We start from the raw sequence: 19,755 nt of genomic DNA on the forward strand, positions 1-19,755 counted from the left end.
GTTGCATTTCATAATTCCCACCTTCTTCAAAATCTTTGAAAACATTGTACTGAAAAGGCTCATACACCATTTAATGCAACGACCTTCTCACTGACTGCAAAAATTGTTTTCTAAAAGATAGATCTAAAGCTACAACTCTAACAGACCTTGTGGAATTTATTATTGATCACATTAACAAAGTCAACTACACCACTACTGTCCTCCTTGACTACTCTAAAACTTTCGATTTGACTTAGCCATGATATTATTTTTGACAAGTTAGAGGCACTAGACGTCTAGGAAACCACTAAGAACTGGTTTGAAAGCTATCTCAAAGGACGGAGCCAACTGTTAGAGCTCACTTATATAGAAAATGGTGTTACTCGAACAGTAAAGTCAGAATTACATTAGATTGTAACAGGAGTACCACAAGGATCGATGCTTGGACTTGTACTATTTATAATCATGACAAATGACTGACTACATATAAGATTACAGCTCAGTGGTAATGTACGTGGGCAACACAACTCTTTAACTGAAAGGAGACACACCAGAAGACCTACGTATCAATGCCTATGTAGATTACTCTAAACGTGACATGTACAACTACTGCCTAGCAAACAACCTAATAGCAAACCCTTCTACAGCAAAAGATCAACTTCAGTAGAAGAAGTGAAAGAATCCAAGCCCTTTCTGACATTGACCTTATAGACCAAACTAACCTTTTGAGTCTCACCCTAGACTCAAATTTGACATGGGGCCCATAATTTGATACACTGTGCAAGAAACTTAACTCTGCTCCCTATGTAGTAAGAAGAATAAAATGCATCAAGGTGTAAGGTGCCAAACTTTGAGATTTTTTGTTGTTGGTAGAACAGTGAATATATTTGTATCTTTTAATTATACGAACTAGAAGAAGGTGGGTCAATGCCTCTGCTGTAATAAAACTCGCACGGCGAGCGCTAATACTCTCTCTGCGTGCAACTTGTCGTCTCCGCGGGGCCCTAATAAGGATTGTAGCAGCCGCCACCTAGAGCGCGATCATCGACTAGTATATGGACCTGCGAGGGCCTTTCGAGGAGTGATATGAACGACTTGCAAGGTGTACACTACGACAACGAGATACAATCGACTACTCAAATCAAATCGTTTAACTGCAGTTTACAAAATACATTGCATAGCAAATGTCAATTTTCATACCTAATTTTTTTCATTCATCCCACATCAAGGACAAATTTAAACTCACAACATTCAAACATTCCTTCCATGCCAATTACGCCCACTGGAGTCAGTTTTCTCATCCCGTGGTCTCCCAGTTGAATGCCAGAAACTCATCAAGACTGTAGAAAGCGTTTGACGCCAGGCAGAGTTTGATACGAGTTATTAACACCTTAGGCGTTGAGGCATTTTAAATTTTGTTCGGCAATCTGTTTATAAAATGAACACCTGCCTGCGAAGGCAAATGTTCATAAACCACTGTTCTGTGCATTCCCGAACGGTAGTTATCTCTGCCTCTTGTTTCATATTCATGTATGTCTCATCCTCTGGTTATGGCACATTTAAACAAACATAAGGTTGTTTCTAAGATGTAGAGACATGGCAAAGTCAACATTTGCAAATTTTTAAACGCTGTCCTGCACGACTCTCGGAAGTTTAAACTAGCGATAATGCGAATTAATTTTTTTTTTTTTAATTTGAAAAGTCTCATAAAATGGTGGTGTGCACAGGCTCCCCACAAAACGATTCCATACGAAAGGTGGGGATAAATTAGCCCCTGGTACGCCGTAATCAGTACCTGACTCGGGCAATATTTTGCCAAAGATCTTAAGACATAAACTCCTGAGGATAATCTGGCACAAACATGATCAATGTGATTTTTCAATGTCAACCCTCGATCAAGGCGTATTCCAAGGAACTTTGAAGAATATACTTCCTTCAATAATGTATCTGCATAGTACTTAAGTCAAATAAAACTACTACATTTCAAATAAAACAAAATTATATAATAAAGGTCTCTTTAAGAATTTAGTACACATACATTCATACAATAAATTCATACACACATTCACTAGCACCCTATCCGTCCTCCAAAACCTACCCCAACTAACCCATCGCTGACATCGTTTCTAGCAATTTAGCTTTCAGTAAGGCTGCAAACCGGTTTCGACTCCCTACTGACTTAATATGGTTAGGAAGGGAATTCCATGCTCGATAAGCAGTAACGACAAATGATTTGTTGTAAGTTGAGGTTCGATGGCGGGGAATAAGAAGAATTGATGAGGCCATTCTTGTCTCTCTTGCAAGCGCGTTTCAGAGATCAATTTGAATTTGTCAGCCAGATATAATAGGCTCTCCAGAGTTAAGACTAGAATACACCAAATTAAGAATTTTTAATAATCTTGTATCGGCCAATTTTAGAATGGAATTTTGAATATATATATGCGTTTATATGGTTGTAACGCCTTAGATCAAATACAAAACGTAAACAGTAATTTTGGCATCGCTGCAATTTGTTAGCCAGATCCACAGTCATATCATTGATTATAGAGTTACAATATGAAAAATGAGGAAAAATCAGTGTTTTTACCAGTAAAGTTCCACACGTTCTGGCAAGAAGTGCTGCATCCTCTTTAGTGAGTGTACTGAAGCAAACACCTTCTTACAGATGCCCACAACAGCATCACGCCATCCAAGAGTTGTGTTCATAGTTAGACCCAAATTTTTCACTTTGCCACAGTACGGAAGAGAAACGTTGTTTACAGTAATTTTGGGCATATTATTTGTGTCTATATAGTTCTTTAGTCGTGAGTGAGAGATGATAATCGTTTGGGTTTTGTTTTCGTTAAGCTTCAGTCTGTGTTTTGTTGTCCATTCCACAAGTTTTTGAATGTCAAAGTTTATGTTGCAAATTGTCATGTGTAAATCACGGACCCCACAGTGGACGTAAATTTGTAAATCGTCAGCGTACATGTGGTATCTAGTGAATGCAAGTACTGTATGTCAGTTACGTAAAGTAAAAATAAAAGAGGTCCCAGTGTTCAACCTTGCGGCACACCACCAGTGAGAATCCTGTAGTCAGATACTTTGTCAGCCACACTTACACACTGCCGCCGATTTGAGAGATAAGATTTAATCCAGGTAATACTAACCTCGGAAAATCCTAAAGCACGCAGCTTTCTTAACAACAAACCGAATATAACACAGTCAAATGCCTTGGAGAAATCAAACAATGCCATAATAGTGCACTGACTTCTATCCATCGCTTGGCAAATGTCATCAGTAACACTGAGAAGCGCCGTTTCAGTGCTATGATTTGATCAAAATCCTGATTGAAACTTATTCAAAATATTATTTTCTTTTAGAAATATTGAAATTTGACAGTGCACTATTCTTTCCAAACCCTTTGAAAGAGCAGGGAGGATGCTGATTGGCCTGAAATCTTTTGCTTCAGTGGGAGAAGAAATTTTATTTGTTGGACTTATAAGGACAGACTTCCAATGTTCAGGAAAAACTCCAGTGGTTAAAGATTTGTTATATATAACAGTCACTACAGGAAGCACAGCATAAAGGATCTTTTTCAGCAACTTAATAGATATTTTATCAGTTCCGGTGGCATTACTTTTAATTCTGTTTATAGCTCGTAGAGTGTCAACCTGAAGGATATGTTGAAAAGTGAATTTCTCGTATGGGATATTCACTTGTATGAGGTATTAATATGTAATATGTTAATATGTTATATGTAAATATGTACTTTCACAAACAATGAAATATATATGTTTGTTTCTCTTTCAAGTATTGTGTGAGGAAACACATTGCATTTGATATGAACACATGTTTTAAGACAATGCCAAGTTGTTGTGATGTTACAAACATTTAAAATATCAGAGTGTCAAGTAACAAAGTGTTTAACTGTCAATATATTACAATATTGTAACATTGTCCTGATGAGTGGTGATAATATTTATTTATCATTTTATTGTTAGTCTAGTTGGAAGTGACTTAATGTAATAAATGTTGGGAACTTTTGGAGGAAAAATTGATAAAGAATTTGTATACAATTATGTGTAGAAAATAATAAATAGTAACAAAGTGTGGGGAATATTAACAAAGGCCTATAATGAGTCTACTTTGAGTTAAAAATGGTTTATAAGTGGTATAAACATTTTATAGATACCGTAAAGACATTGAAGATAACGAACGCCCAGCACATCAACTAATGAAACGAGAAGTGGAAGGAATGGTTACGAAAGGTCGCTGTATTATGAAGAGAGAAGTCATTGATGATGTTGGCATATTAACTGACTCGTGCCATTAAATTTTATAATGTTTTGGGTATGAAACATGTGGCAGCAAAATTTGTTCCAAAATTGTTGATTTTTTAAAATTTCTGGATCACTAAGACCGAAAAAGGCTCGATAAGTGCAGTCGAACATTTTATTTCTTCGATTTTAATGACATAATGCATCATTAATTCTTGCCTCAATATCGAACGGTCAGTGAGGTGTACTACCTACAGGTTTTACACCGTTTACAAGAAATTGTGCGTTGAAAAAATCCGAAAAACTCGGATTTGTGGCAAAACAATTTATGGCTTTTGCACCATGAAAATGCACCTACTCACACTTCATTGCTTGTTGATAAATTTTTGGCCAAAAATAGCACTATAACAATGCTCGAGTTTGAGAAGTGTTTCAAGGATTTAGAAGAAGCGCTGGCACAAGTGCATAATATCTAATGGGGACTATTTTTAAGGTGATAACATTAATGTACACGAATATAAATATATTTTCAAAAATAAAAATTCCCGTTTCTTTATGAACATACCTCGAGTATTATCACCACTGAAGCCTTTACATAGTATCTAATCATTTATATACATCACCCTGTCTGTGTGGAGGATCAATTATGTGACACACTTACTATATACTGCCAAGTATTTATAGCCAAGAGTGAGCAATGTCTGGATCTTATGTCCTCTATCTGAGACTGTACTAGGTTCCTTTTCACTAGGCCTACATCTACGTAATTGTAAGTAAATAAGCATTTGATGATTTAAAATACCTGTAGTGCAAGTTATTCTTTTCTATGACACTTAATTTAAACATAATTATGCAGTATAATCTTCTTACAACTTTATGGTCTATAGCTACAATGATGACATTTTACAACATCTTTATTAGACTGTTAAAAACTTATTTATATAGGAAAAATAAGAATAGCCCTTTATTTAACAATAACAAAAAGCTGCGTAACTGCATTATTTAATTTCAATTGTAAAGCTATATCTACAGACTTATTTCAAAACTCAACAACCAATACTTACGTACCTTGCCAATGTAGTACCTGCATTATTTCTGGGAATCAAATTATATTAATACTGGTCATGACTATTGTGGTCCTTAAGTTTTATTGTTTTTCATTAGGAATGAGGAATTAATGTTTAAGGTTTCTGATGTACGACACAAGTTTGGCTGTGACGGGTTCCCAGGTAACCCGGTCGGCCGGCATCGTCTCCTCAAACCCAAATGACCTTGATACGCTGCTATCGCCCCAGGACGGACCTTATCATATTCCAATCGATGGCATTTCTAACAAGTTTCGGCCGTATCGGTGACCCCTATTCATTTGTGTGGGACACATAAACAGACTCAGTATTAGGCAATTTAAGAGTGAATTCTTGTCTGTGAAGATGGCCCACCCACAATAGCCTACCCACTTAAAAATCGTTTCTTTAGACATATTTAACGTTTGTTTTGAACTCCATTCATTAGTTTTTGACATTAAAATATAGGTGGGCCAACATCACAGTAGCTCACCCACTACGAAACTTCAAAACAACATTCCTCCAGTCGATAGCTTTTTGTTAGTTTACGTTAGTTTTGTTTAGGTCTTTAACTATTTTAAAACAATACGATAATGTTCCGATTACGCGGATGGGCGAACTTCATGTTAGTCGTTTGTTTTTCTTTAGTTTACATTAGTTTTATCATTACTGACGTTTTTTTAGATTGATTTTTTTATTTGAGTGTACCGATTTTGCGGGTGGCTCCACTTCAGGGTAGCCCATCCATACGTCACTATGGAGGAAACTACATGTTAGTCGTAAGGTTACGTTAGTTTTGTCATTATTCGCGTTTGTTTAGGTCATTTTCTACGTTTTAAAAGTATTTGAATATTTCAATTTCACAAGTCTATAAAGCTCCCCAGAAAGCTTTTAAAATTTGTTGAAATGTTTAGTATTTTGTTATTTTATGTCAGTTTTGTCGTTACTGGCGTTTGTTTAGGTCGATTTATATTCTTTTAATGATATCGTCTACAGTTTCGTCGTTAATATGATACTAATAAAACACAATAAACTATATAAAAATATTAATACTATAAACCACAAATCATTTCTAAATTTATCAAATAGTAAGAAAGCTGACAAATAACGTACATTAATATTACATTATAACATAAGTAAATAACGCTTAAGTTATGTAGAAATACAAACAAAATTTCACGCAAAAGTGCTTCTTATAGTAAACAAGTAAGTAACGCTTAAAAGTTAAGTAGAAATACTACAATTTGTTTAATGAAAAAGTTCTTCTAACAGGAGATAAGAAGCTTTAAATCTTTAATATTTATAACAACAAAATTTAAATTCCTAGATGAAATGTAAAAAACAAAATTAATTTGCAGGAGTAATATCAGTAATTTTCTCATAATAATACTAAAACACAATACACAACTTAACAGTATTCAAATTATTACTTACAAAAAGAACTAAATTTTAAAAAATAATGAAAACCAGACAAATAACATAAATATTAATATTAAAGCATGAAATATGTAAACAACGCTTAAAAGTTACATTGAAATATTAAAATTTGTTACAAGCAAAAAATTTAGATAGAAGTTGTAAATTTCTAAAATTTTGGAAACCCTACTATTTTTTTCAAACTTTCCATTGTCATTAAAAAACTAATACCGGTTTTACTTTTTACATATTTATGTCTTAATTCGTTTCCAAAATTTTAATAATATCAAAAAGTGTGTTCTATCTATCCGTACATAGCTTAACATAATATCTATGTATTTGTACCTTCACATGTAGTTGCATACGTGTTAATATGGGGAGATATTCCTTCTGCTTCGTTACAAATTACAATTTCTTTTGCAAGATCGTCCAATACTTAGTGACCAGGCCTGTAAGCTACAACTCCCATTATTGTGAATTTGTTTCCACATAAAACTAACTGTGATGGGGATTCCTTTAAAGCGTAAGGTCTACAATTTTCTGACGACTCCATGAGCATGCCTACATCTTTGTTGCTGAGAAACTCCACGTCAACAATCAGAAAGGGACTTTCATTGTGCAGGACACTGTGGCTTTTCCTGACCATTGTCGACCATATACTTCTTTAATAAAATATTTCGTGTTTGCGAACTATTCATTAAAATCGTTATTTGCTGCTATAGAAATTCCTTCACTCAAGATTACATTGGTATTCATTCGCCTTGAGAATAATGACAAAAATTACCTACAAAATTGTGTGCGAAGCCGCGTGAAACTCCTAGTCTTATAAATAAAAACTAATCGATAAGTGTGTTGCCAAGCGGTACCTAATCTCGAGAACGGCTAGATCTATTCGGCTAATCCTTTCTTTAATGAAGAACGTTGAAGTCAGTGAAAGGAGTTTACGAAGAGAAAAACCGGCGTAAATTTCTCGGAATATTTTAGAATTAATTGGTAATCTTAGCAGGACAAAAGTCGATTTTTAGAATATTACGGAGGGTAAAATGCAATTATGGTTTTAAAACACAATTAGTCAAGTATCTATGCTGTGTCGATTTTATTGTACAGGGTTATTGGGTGTCCCCACCAATGGAAAATCTACTGATAGTCTAGTCAAGGTTATTCACATTATTAGTTTATGAATTTAACAATGTGGTCAAAAACTTATGGATGAGACACTGGTAGCTGATAATGGAGCATATTAATCTGCAAAGGCTCCTACCTAACTACTTCATATACAATACAAATATGTGATCGACTTCTAAACATTTTACCTCTAGCAGATATATTCCTCTAGTAAAGAATTATATCCTCGATTATACAACATTGTTTCTAACGATATCGATTATAATTAGTGTTAGATTACGAGAAATTTTGATAGAATTCATATCGGGACTTTCATATTAAATGTTATCAACAATACGTGTAAAATATTCTCCCCTATATGTTTTGTCGTTCCTTTTATAATGAGTATCCCTATTTTAAAATGTGGATCATAAGTCTTTTATTATCTACAGTACTATAGCAAATGGAGTAATCGTGTTTATTAATTTACATTCAAAACATCAGTTAAAAAAATTATAGAACGTTGCATCGAAATTAGCATTGGCATATCTTCCAGCGGCGATAATTTATTTCATAAGTGGTATACTATTTTTGATAAGACACGAAGGAGATATCTATGACGTACCAGTTGTTCTACAGGAAATTGCATACGAAGGCACGGATAATAGCTAGTAAACATATAAAAGCTTTGACACTGTTAATTTTTTTTAAACATCGTTGCTCGTTGTATTCAGCTGTCTACCAAGTATGAAATATACAGTGTGAAATAAACTTGTAAACGCATAACTATAGATCCACGCATAATTATTGTGGCGAGGCTGACGTCACGGTTTGAAATTCAAAGGGAAAGAGCCTACATGAGCTTTAATGAACTGTGCGTAGACTCAAATTTGAACATTGTAAGTTTATGTTCTTATTATCTTAATCATGGCGTTGATTAATTTTATAAACATGTTAATTGAAAGAGTTAACTAAGAAAGAATATGATTATTGATATGATTTTAATTAATTCTGTTGATTAGCGATATTTAGAAAAAATTCAGAAAGCAGTCATGAGTGAAAATGTTTTACAAAATTAGGACAATGTGTGCGAGAGGGAGGAATCTTAAGGTCTATAAGCTTTGGTTAGTCGGTGCATTATTGTGAAATATTAAGTAAGCCTTATGGTAATTTTGAAGAGAAAGTAGGCACACTTGAAAAACATATTATTTAATCGTTTATCCGATGTTTCAACACAATCGTAGATATTAGCTTATAACCTACAGCGTCACACAAATCCAGAGAAAAACTATTATATTTACTATTAAATTCAATCTGTAAAAGACAAATATGAATAAACAATAATAAACCTTTTCACATGTTTATATATTTTATTCTACAATGTACATTTCCAATTCAATGAATTCATCATCAGGTACTTATAGGTTCATGGAATTCTAAATATACACCGTACAATAAAATACATAAAAATGTGAAAAGGTTTATTATTGTATATTTATATTAAACACTTTTCGAGGCTACATTTGTACTATAGATAAATCTGCTTGTGTTACTTCTTGAATGCTAGTTCAGTGACTGGGCCATGTCCATGCGCTGAATAAGGGTGCGCCTGAATTAGCACCCCCTGGACATAGCACCCCCTCGTTACTGACGTCATTTTGAAGTCAGGAAAGGGGATGCTAAATCAGCGCAGTGGCTGTGTCCATGCCCTGAATAAGCACCCCCTTCGAGTAGGGGGGTTATGATTCAGGGCCTTGACCGTGTCCATGTGCTGATTTAGCACCCCCTTGAATCAGCCTATACCTATACCTTGTTGATCTAAAGAATAAGCATCCCTTACTGAATAAAACAATAGAACTCTAACCATATTGCGATATGTTAATTGCTATGATTTGACTGATATTTCAAAGACAAATGATTAATTCCTATTGTAAAATATACTATGAATCCAATATGCTTACGTCAAAAAACTAGGATATAGACATTCAAATACAACATATTGCTTAAATCCCGTATGTGTAATAAATATACATGGTCAGAGATTCTATCACCACATTCACCACTTTATAAACAATTATCTATTTGTTTTGAATTTTACGAAGACCAATCGAACTCGGGAAAACTTTGTACTGTGAAAGTGTAATTTTCCAAAGGCTAAGGATCAATGATTTTTAGGGACAGGCCAATTTAAATAGTATGGTTCAAACACACTGGAACAAAAAATTACAATCCCCATTGTGTTTTTAGTATGTAAAGGAGTTTGTGCAAGGCGATAATGTTCGTGAAGTTGATTGGGTTCAGTTATAGATCTATATTAGTTAGTTAAACTATATTCAACAAAAAATAAAAATGCTGTAACAATCCATGTTAAAACAAGTAGCAATAAATATAATATCATATTTTCAAAAGCATTATTGCTCAAGTGAATATAGACTTATTGATATACGGATTAATATGGATCCCCATTGCTTAGTTTCTTCTCTGTCGGTGTGTTTAAGATATTATACAAAAATTAATATCATAAAATAAATTTAATCCTGCCAAGTGTTGGTCAAATCTAGCTGGAAAAATATATTATGATAACATCTTCAATACTATCAAAATTGTAGCTATTAAATTTTTAACTTTTTAAAAATCTGCAATTTTAATAACGTATTGCAAGAATTACATTTTGGATTCTATCATAAATCTAATGACCAAACTTATGTAAAATAACATACATACAGATTTACTGTGACAAAACACGGTCGACATTGAGGTTCTCAGCGACTAGCTCATAATACCAAACTCTCATAAACGGCAGCTCCAGAGTATCTTATGCCAATTGCGCTCAGACCCGAGTTCCTTCATTTAAAATACATGAAATACATTAACATATGTTGCCAAGTCACTCTTTTCTCTAATACATTAATAACTAATAGAGATGTTGTAAATTTATCAACAATGAACAATTACAGATATAAACATAGTTCTTGGTTAGCAATAATAAACTGCTTTATTTACCATAAGGCATAAAATATTCACAATGCATGTTACAAAACTAAATAAAAGAGATTTAACTGTTGTATATTAAGAATAATAAACAACAAGCACAATCGTACAGTAATTATCAGATAATAATTCTTTTATAGATAACAACATCATATAAGTTGTTTTATTGGAAATACACCTGATTGTAGCATGACTAAATTTTAATAAGTAAATATGTTGTAGAACAATAGATATCAGAGTGCCGATGGCCGAGCGGTTAAGTCGTTGGACTTTGGAGTCTGAGTTAGAGATAACGCAGGTTCAAATCCTGTCTGTGACCGTTACACTTTTTATCAGTACCTTAGACCTTGTACTGTATCGACTCTCCCCCTTATTCTGTTTGATAAGATCCTCGCACAGGCCAATGGCCCATGAGGGCGGACAGAATAAGGCTTAAAAGGGGATCAGCCTCTCCTTAAAAAAAAAAAAAATAAAAATATTAAAACAAATTCATTAAACATAAAATTACTATCTATGCTATCTCTATGCTACCCCTAGGTAGGCTTGAAAGAGAAATTACAATTGCTTTGCATCTAAGGGCAGATGTACTGAAAAAACTATTTATGTTTATAATAAATGACAATTAAAAAGCTGTCATATTCCTGCTCCATTTGTTTGATTCCATAAAATAGAATTTTGAAATGTAATTATTAAATTAAATATGAAACATTAAGTTTGTTATGATATTTAATGTTAGTCAATTCATTATGTGTCAGTACATATTTAATATTACTATAACAATGAGCTCTTTTGTCTAAAATACGAGCCTAAATTGTTTGTCAGGAAACAGCGGGAAGTAAACAAAATTATATTAGTTTTTAAGTATAGATAATTAAACTTAGAAAAAAACACTCTTTCTTTCAGCTATTAAATTAAATGTGTAATTTAATTATAGCTTCATATAAAAGAGCGTTATTTTAATTATATCGAGAAACGTGATCCATTGAGTTGAGTTTTCACGATTTCATTAAACTTGCACTGATAATGCTCAGTGAATACACTTAACTGGACTATCAGTAGATTTTCTATTGGTGAGGACACCCAATAAGCAATGCCTGCACAGTAAAACTGACACAGCATATTATATACTTGACTAACTGTGTATTACAAACAATAATAACATTTTACCTCCCACAATATTCCAAAAAAACGTCTTTTGTCCTGCTAAAATAACCAAATTAAGCAATGTCAAATCAAATAAAATACCGCTTTTATTTCCACAAAACTATATAACTGTACATACAGCAGTAAATATCATATATTGAACATGTAAAACAAGAAATTATGGTATATATGATACGAATTGTTATAGTATTCTTATAGTTGACATGAAAGAACTTAATACACAATAATAAAGATCTTAAGGATTGATCTTAAGATCAAAAGGATGAATCGTACATCGAAATTAAGAAAGTCAATTAAGATTAAAAACAAATAAAAACAGCATTTATCATTAGTTTTACTTTACTGTATAATTACTGTTTTTTTTTATTAAACCCAAAGGGAAAGAACCTACATGAGCTTTAATGAACTGTGCGTAGACTCAAATTTGAACATTGCAAGTTTATGTTTTTATTATCTTAATCAGTGCGTTGATTAATTTTATAAACATGTTAATTGAAAGAGTTAACTAAGAAAGAATATGATTATTGATATGATTTTAATTCATTCTGTTGATTAGCGATATTTAGAAAAAAATCAGAAAGCAGTCATGAGTGAAAATGTTTTACAAAATTAGGAAAATGTGTGCGAGAGGGAGGAATCCTAAGGTCTATAAGCTTTGTTAGTCGGAGCATTATTGAGAAATATTTAGCCTTATGGTAATTTTGAAGAGAAAGTAAGCACACTTGAAAAACATACTATTTAATCGTTTATCCGAAATTTTAACACAATCGTAGATATTAGCTTATAACCTACAGCGTCACACAAATCCAGAGAAAAACTATATTTACTATTAAATTAAATCTGTATAAGACAAATATGAATATACAATAATAAACCTTTTCACATGTTTATATATTTTATTGTACAATGTACATTTCGAATTCAATGAATTCATCATCAGGTACTTATAGGTTCATGGAATTCTAAATATACACCGTACAATAAAATATATAAAAATGTGAAAAGGTTTATTATTGTATATTTATATTAAACACTTTTCGAGGCTACATTTGTACTATAGATAAATCTGCTTGTGTTGCTTCTTGAATGCTAGGGGGTGCTAGTTCAGGGCCTCGACCATGTCCATGCGCTGAATTAGCACCCCCTGCCGTGACGTCAGAGGCTGAGGGGGTGCTTATTCCAGGGAGTGCTAAAGCAGCGTCCTCGGACAGTTAGTCCACGCCGACACCCGTGGACTACCGACCCTACTGTCCAAAACTGACCTGGACATCGAGTAATAATATCGATGTAAGGTTTAGAATTGTGTATATTTTAATTTTAGTTGTTGTTATGTTTATTTTTTCTCGGTTGTTATTTTTATATTAACACAGAACTTTTCATGTATAGTGAATTTATTTTATGTAATTTCGTAAAAAATACAGGAAGAAATCAAACTAGGTTTGAGGTACAGGGCCGAGGGGTGACATATTATACTCTCTAGGAGACAAATACTTTTACACGAAGAAGAGAAAATACAAAATAGAACACGGTTATGATGTTTTGAAACTAAGCAATGGAGATCCATATTAATGCGTATACAAATGTGTCTATCTTGAGCTGAGTAATAAACAATGCTTGTGAAAATATGGTAATATATTTATTGCTACGTGTTTTAACGGGGTTTCTCTTACAGCGGTGTTATTTTTTTGTTCATTATAGTTGTAGTCTACTCACTGATATTAATATAACTAAAGGCAATCAATATCACGAACATTATCGCCTTCAACCAACTCCTTTACAAACGAAAAACACGATGGACATAACTGACATTGACTATCGTAAACATTACATAATATTTTAATTGTTTGTCCAGTGTGTTTGAATTATACTATTTAAACTGGTCTGTCCTTAAAAACCATTGATCCTTAGCCTTTGGAAAATTACAATTTCACAGTACACAATTTTCCCGAGTTTGATTGGTCTTCGTAAAATTCAAAGCAAATAGATAATTGCAAAGTGGTTAATAGATTGATATAGTCCCTGACCATGTATATTTATTACACTGTACCGATTGTATTAAATTGTAATTCTGGGGTAACTGGATTACCGGTGGAAGGAGTAGGCCCAGAAGAATGATAAGGACTGGACAGTACAAAAGAGGCTCCTATCAGCGAGGCGCGCATCGCAGATGGCAGTGTTTGATAACGAAATTGAGAGGTGGGGTGAGGTAGACGTGCCGTACTTCCCGTCTTAGTTGATCTGTAGTAGTGGTAACGATTAAAGTCTTTGAAAGTGCTTAGAGTTGTTCTTGCTAATTGTCATCGAACCTGCGGGTAAGTGAACTTTTAACTGGAGTCCAGTCAATATACATTCTTAATTATTTTGAATAATTTTGGAGAAAGAAATATTGTAAAAATTAAGTTTAATGGGAATTTAGGAACTTTTGATCTGTACAATATAAAACTTGTTGGTGCAGTGAGCACATGTATATAAAATTGTATGTAAAAATACTAAAAGAGTTTTGTGGTTGTTACAGATGCTTTCAGCAATTTAAAAAATTCTAACACAGAAAAGAAGTAATATTTAAAGTAAAGTAAAGAAAATTAGTAACAAAATAAAATTGAATTTTGAAGATAAATTAAAGTGAAGAATTGCCAGATTCACTCTAATAGTGTGAAAGTTTTGAATTTTAAAAATCGAATAAAAGAGAAGCTGTAAGACCTTGTACATTTTTTGAGGGAAGAATATATTACAAGTTTGAATTTAAAAGTCATCAAAAAGTTTTTATTTTAATTTTAAATCCAGTAATTATTTTCAAGAAGAAGTTTTATTCTAGTTTGAACTTTATTTATTTCAGAAGATTTCTTTTCCTTTTTGAACCTTCACAAAAATTTAAATTTCAAATCTAACCCCTCATGTGTCAGTAAAACGGTACAACACATATCGGATTTAAGCAATATCAATCTCTTTGCGTAGTTTGTACCATGGTTTCAAATTAATTTAACTGTAAAATAAAGTTGTATTAGTCGCTGAATTTGGGCCTCCGCTCTATTCGAAGGGGGTGCTTATTCAGGGCATGGACACGGGCATTGCGCTGATTATTGATGTCAGTAGCGAAGGGTGCTTGTCCAGGGGGTGCTAATTCAGGCGCACGTCAACACATCATGTTTTCTGATGACTTGAAAATTTTTCGTGAGATATCATGTTTGGCTGATCATTGGGCTCTGCAGAGGGACTTGCAGGGGATTCGGGTATGGTGTTCGATAAATGGAATTGACCTCAATGCTGCAGAATGCGCCTTCATGTCATACACCAGATCTCACGCGGCTTTGCGATACGACTGCGATCTGAGTGACAAACCTCTGCAGAGAGTTACTTCTGTTCGTGATCTCGGAGTTCTTCTAACTTCAAACTTAGATTTTAGTAACCACATTTCTGTCATCATCGGCAAGGCTACAGCAACTCGGGAATTTGTCATCCGCAATTATTGCCATTGTTTCTCTGTGACGACAATACGATAAATTTAACAATGATCATGAAAAAAATGTTCCTCCTGTATATGCTTGGTTGTTATAATGTTGAGGTAATCATTATTTGCACAATTTCAAACTATAGTGTAATTAATGAATGTGAGGCATTTTGTAACAGTTTGCAGTTAGAATCCATTTCATGACTACAACAAATTTGGATTATTCGAATTCCTCAAAGTGTACTAAAAAGATGGCTTTAAAACACAACATTGTTTTTATTAGTGGAATTTGTGTTGATTTTGAAATGGTGTTTAGCACCGGATAATCTGGGGAATTGAAAGCGTTAGCTAGATTGTTTTATGTGATTTACAAATAATAAATAAGAAAACTATGTTGAAGTAAAGAAACTAATCAGCTAAATCATAAAATGTATACCACCCATTTTCAGTTGGTTTGAAAAAGGAGTGGTAAGGTATACTCATACTCACTCTTCTTAAACCGTTTATAAAAAAATGCAATGAACTAACAAGATTGTTATTCTACTAATACCTTAGCATGAAGTAAAACCTTTCAGTTCGTGTATTTTCAGTTTAAATACTCAAAGAAAGACAATCGAGTTGCTTTTAAATATACTCGTATATATTTGGACTGTTTATTTCCCTCTACAACAAGTTGGTTGGAATAAAATCTTCTGAATTTCTTATTTCAATTGGTTCAGCAGCGGAATTCTCACATGAAAGTATTACGCTTGGAAATTATCCACGAAGTGAATGTTTACATAGGCGGGAACAATATTACTCTTATTTTATATTCTAAGAAAATCCATATAACTTAAGTTATAATTTCACCTTTTGCAGACCGCCTAATAATACAAAAAAGTTAGCCAAGAATATGACGCTCTTTTAAAAAGATTTACAGAGGCTTTGGAAATCGCTATATCTTAAGAATTACAATATGTTAATACAAATACACAGAAATGAAATATAATACTAGACATTCCCAGAGAACATCTCAAACAGTAGATAATAGAGAGAGAATTATAATTACTCGTATAGTGTTCTTAATATCTTGGTGGTACGGCTACAGCTAAACAAACTACGAGTTTGTGTATATTATACAGGTGATATAATGGTAGATGAATCTCTTTTTTTGTTGATGTTGTTTTGTAAAATTCGTCTATACATTTCTATATATTTTATTTTTGGAATAAACAATAGCCTACATTTTATACATCTTCACTTCCCCACCAATAAAATTTGAATCCATAGATTAAAGCATTCCCATCATAAAAACAACCGGTGTTTTATTCTTCATAATTTCATTTTAAAGTACAGGAACACAAGTTTCATACTAATTAAATAAAAACCATTCAAGTAAAAGTCAATCCTTTTATTGCCGTGGACAATAAAACAATTAGGTACCGAATATATTTATAATTTATACATTCGTTCACAATACTACATTCAAACATACAATCTTTGCATTCCGTAAACAATACTTCTTATGTAAAGTACAAAACTCCAAATAAATACGTTTATTCCCTTACCTTTGTTGTGGCTGAAACTCCAGGGGACCTACGCGGGAATTCCATCGACTCGACCATCACGCACAACAGTTGACAAACAAGTGTCGATTTTGGATAAAGGAATGCAGAAGACATGCGCACGCACCATCGCCTATACAAAGGGCAGCGACCCTTTTTTGCTACTCGAGGCGCACGATCCCTTAATACCTGCGTGGGGCAGATGTTAGAAGTGTAAACAATCAGCAGGGCCGTACACAGCTTTGGCGGGGCCCGGAAAAGATATTCGGCCGATCATTAACCATGTCGGAAAATTTTATACAATATTGCACTTTTTAAATTTATATTTTTTTATTTGACTAAAACAAAGTTCTCCATGTGTTTTCTCATAATATTTGAAAAATAACTGAGAACACATAAACAAACGTTATAATGGCAAAACTAACGTAGTACTAAACATTCCAACAAATGTTAAGTGGGTGGGCTATTTGGGGGGCTATGTGGAATTGAATTCCACAAATAATTAAAAAAAAATAGAACACGAACTAAACAAACGTCAATAATTACAAAGCTAACGTAAACTAACGAAATACTAAACATTCCAACAAATGTTAAGTGCGTGGACTATTTGGGTGGCTATGTGAAATTGAAATATTCAAATAATAAAAAAAAAAAAAAAAAAAAAAAATAGAAAACGGCTTAAACAAATGTCAGTAATGCCACAACTGATGTAAACTAGTGAAAAACTAACGACTAACGTAGTTTCCCCCATAGTGACGTATGGGTGGGCTACCGTGAAGTTGGCCCACCCGCGAAATTGGGACTTTATCGAAGATTTTAAAAATAGTTAAAGCCTTAGACAAACGTTGGGAATGACAAAACTAACGAAAAACTATCGACTGGCTATTTAGTTTTGAAGTTACGTCGTGGGTGGGCTACAATGAAGTTGGCTTACCCTTTATGTAATTTTAAAAAATAATGGAAGGAGTTAAAAAGAAATGTTTAAAATGTCGAAACAAACGTAAACTAACGATAAACTAACGATTCCAACGATTTTTAAGGTGGTGGGCCATTCTGGGTGTGCCAACTTCACAGACAATTTGATTTCAATGAACTATTCTGAATAGTATATTGGTTGTTTCCCTAGTCTTTATTGTGATTTAAACCTTTATTAATGTTATATTTACTCTCTGTTAAGATATATGTGTGTGTATTTATTTCTCAGCGGCCACCGGTTATTATCTATTTATAGGCCAGATTGATTTAGCTCCAGCTAACTATTATATCCGTAAAACGTTTCATAAAAATTATATCAAAAATCAATATTGGTTCAGTAGTTGAAAATTATGACATTAAAAATTATTCTTTTTTTCCAACATTCGATGTTCGAATCGGGTACCAACAAGGCAATGTAATTATGTATTTGGATAAATAACATGGACCGACACCATCTACATAGGTGCCTAAGAGATTATAAATTACACTTTTCGATGCGATTACAAATCCCAATACCATAACCAAACAACTGACTAGCTAAATCAAAGGTCGAATGTATAGATCCTTATATTACCGTTATATTCATTTCCAAAGTGTGGCAATAAGCCAGGAGTAACAAGACGACATTAAGTTTTTTTTTCAATTTGAATAAAATGGCAACTATATCCCAATAACACGTTCACGATGATGTGGGGCTCTAGAGTCCCGCTCACTTTCTTAAAACCCGGTGTGGGGCTCTAGATATAATTTGCTTACCATTAACTTAGCCAAGCGTGGTGCTCTAATTTGTATAGTGAGTTCAACCCGTCGATATTTTCAGTAGACTTATCAAATGTGTTGTACAATGTTTGGAAGTGGCTTTTAAAGCGTTTTAAAAAAAACCCGTTTTTACATTTTTTTTACATACCATGCATAGAGCAACCGACATAAATACAGCATATTAAACAATCAATAAAATCACGATTGTCGCGAACGTGTTAAATGCCGATACACAAAATCTTGTTCGGAATTTTAGTGGATCAAATCCAGTTATCTAAATGTAATACTTTATGTACGTCAGTTAAGGTACGCTTGTTACATAGACTGAACGAAACAGTCTGTGTTAAGTTGGAATGGAATTTGATATTGTAATCATTAAACAACTTAAAGCACGTCGAGGTTATTCTTCCTGTATTTGTACAATGAAAACTGGCTGGCAACACATTTAAAAACTACTTATGACTTACATAGCTTTCATTTCAAACATGAAACACTTATTTCTTAAAATCTATTGTTTAATCTAGGCTATCAAAACAAATCTTTAAAGTTAGAGTAGCATTCAACTTTCTCCATAGATAACCAGATTTGAAAATAATAAAGATACTACTGTCTCTAGAATATCTATCCTGCCCAATAGGCCTATGGAAATAAATAATAAAAAAATCAAATATGATAAGTAAATTAGAAAAACAATAATTAGGCCTTATTACATTTAGTTTCAGAAATAAGCTAAACGTTTAAGTACAGGTATGTATCTTGTTAAAATTGTGATGTCCATGCTATGATCTATGCAAAATAAATTATCAAGAAACGAGAGTTATAAAATGTACGAAAACAAACCCTAAGAGGAGGCAACGAATACTGGATAGACTTGGCTTTATTTTATTTAAATAGGTGAATTATAAGAAACATAAAGGTGTTTATTCATTTTCAATTTTGTGTAAACAGACTTAAATTATACTAAATATCATTCATAAATACGATTTCTTTATTGAAGCACATTTAGCGTATAAGCACTAAAAATAAATATATCAGTCTAATATGTAAAAATA

The sequence above is a fragment of the Homalodisca vitripennis genome, chromosome X (assembly GCF_021130785.1).
Source record: "Homalodisca vitripennis isolate AUS2020 chromosome X, UT_GWSS_2.1, whole genome shotgun sequence".
Taxonomy (NCBI): Eukaryota; Metazoa; Arthropoda; class Insecta; order Hemiptera; family Cicadellidae; genus Homalodisca; species Homalodisca vitripennis.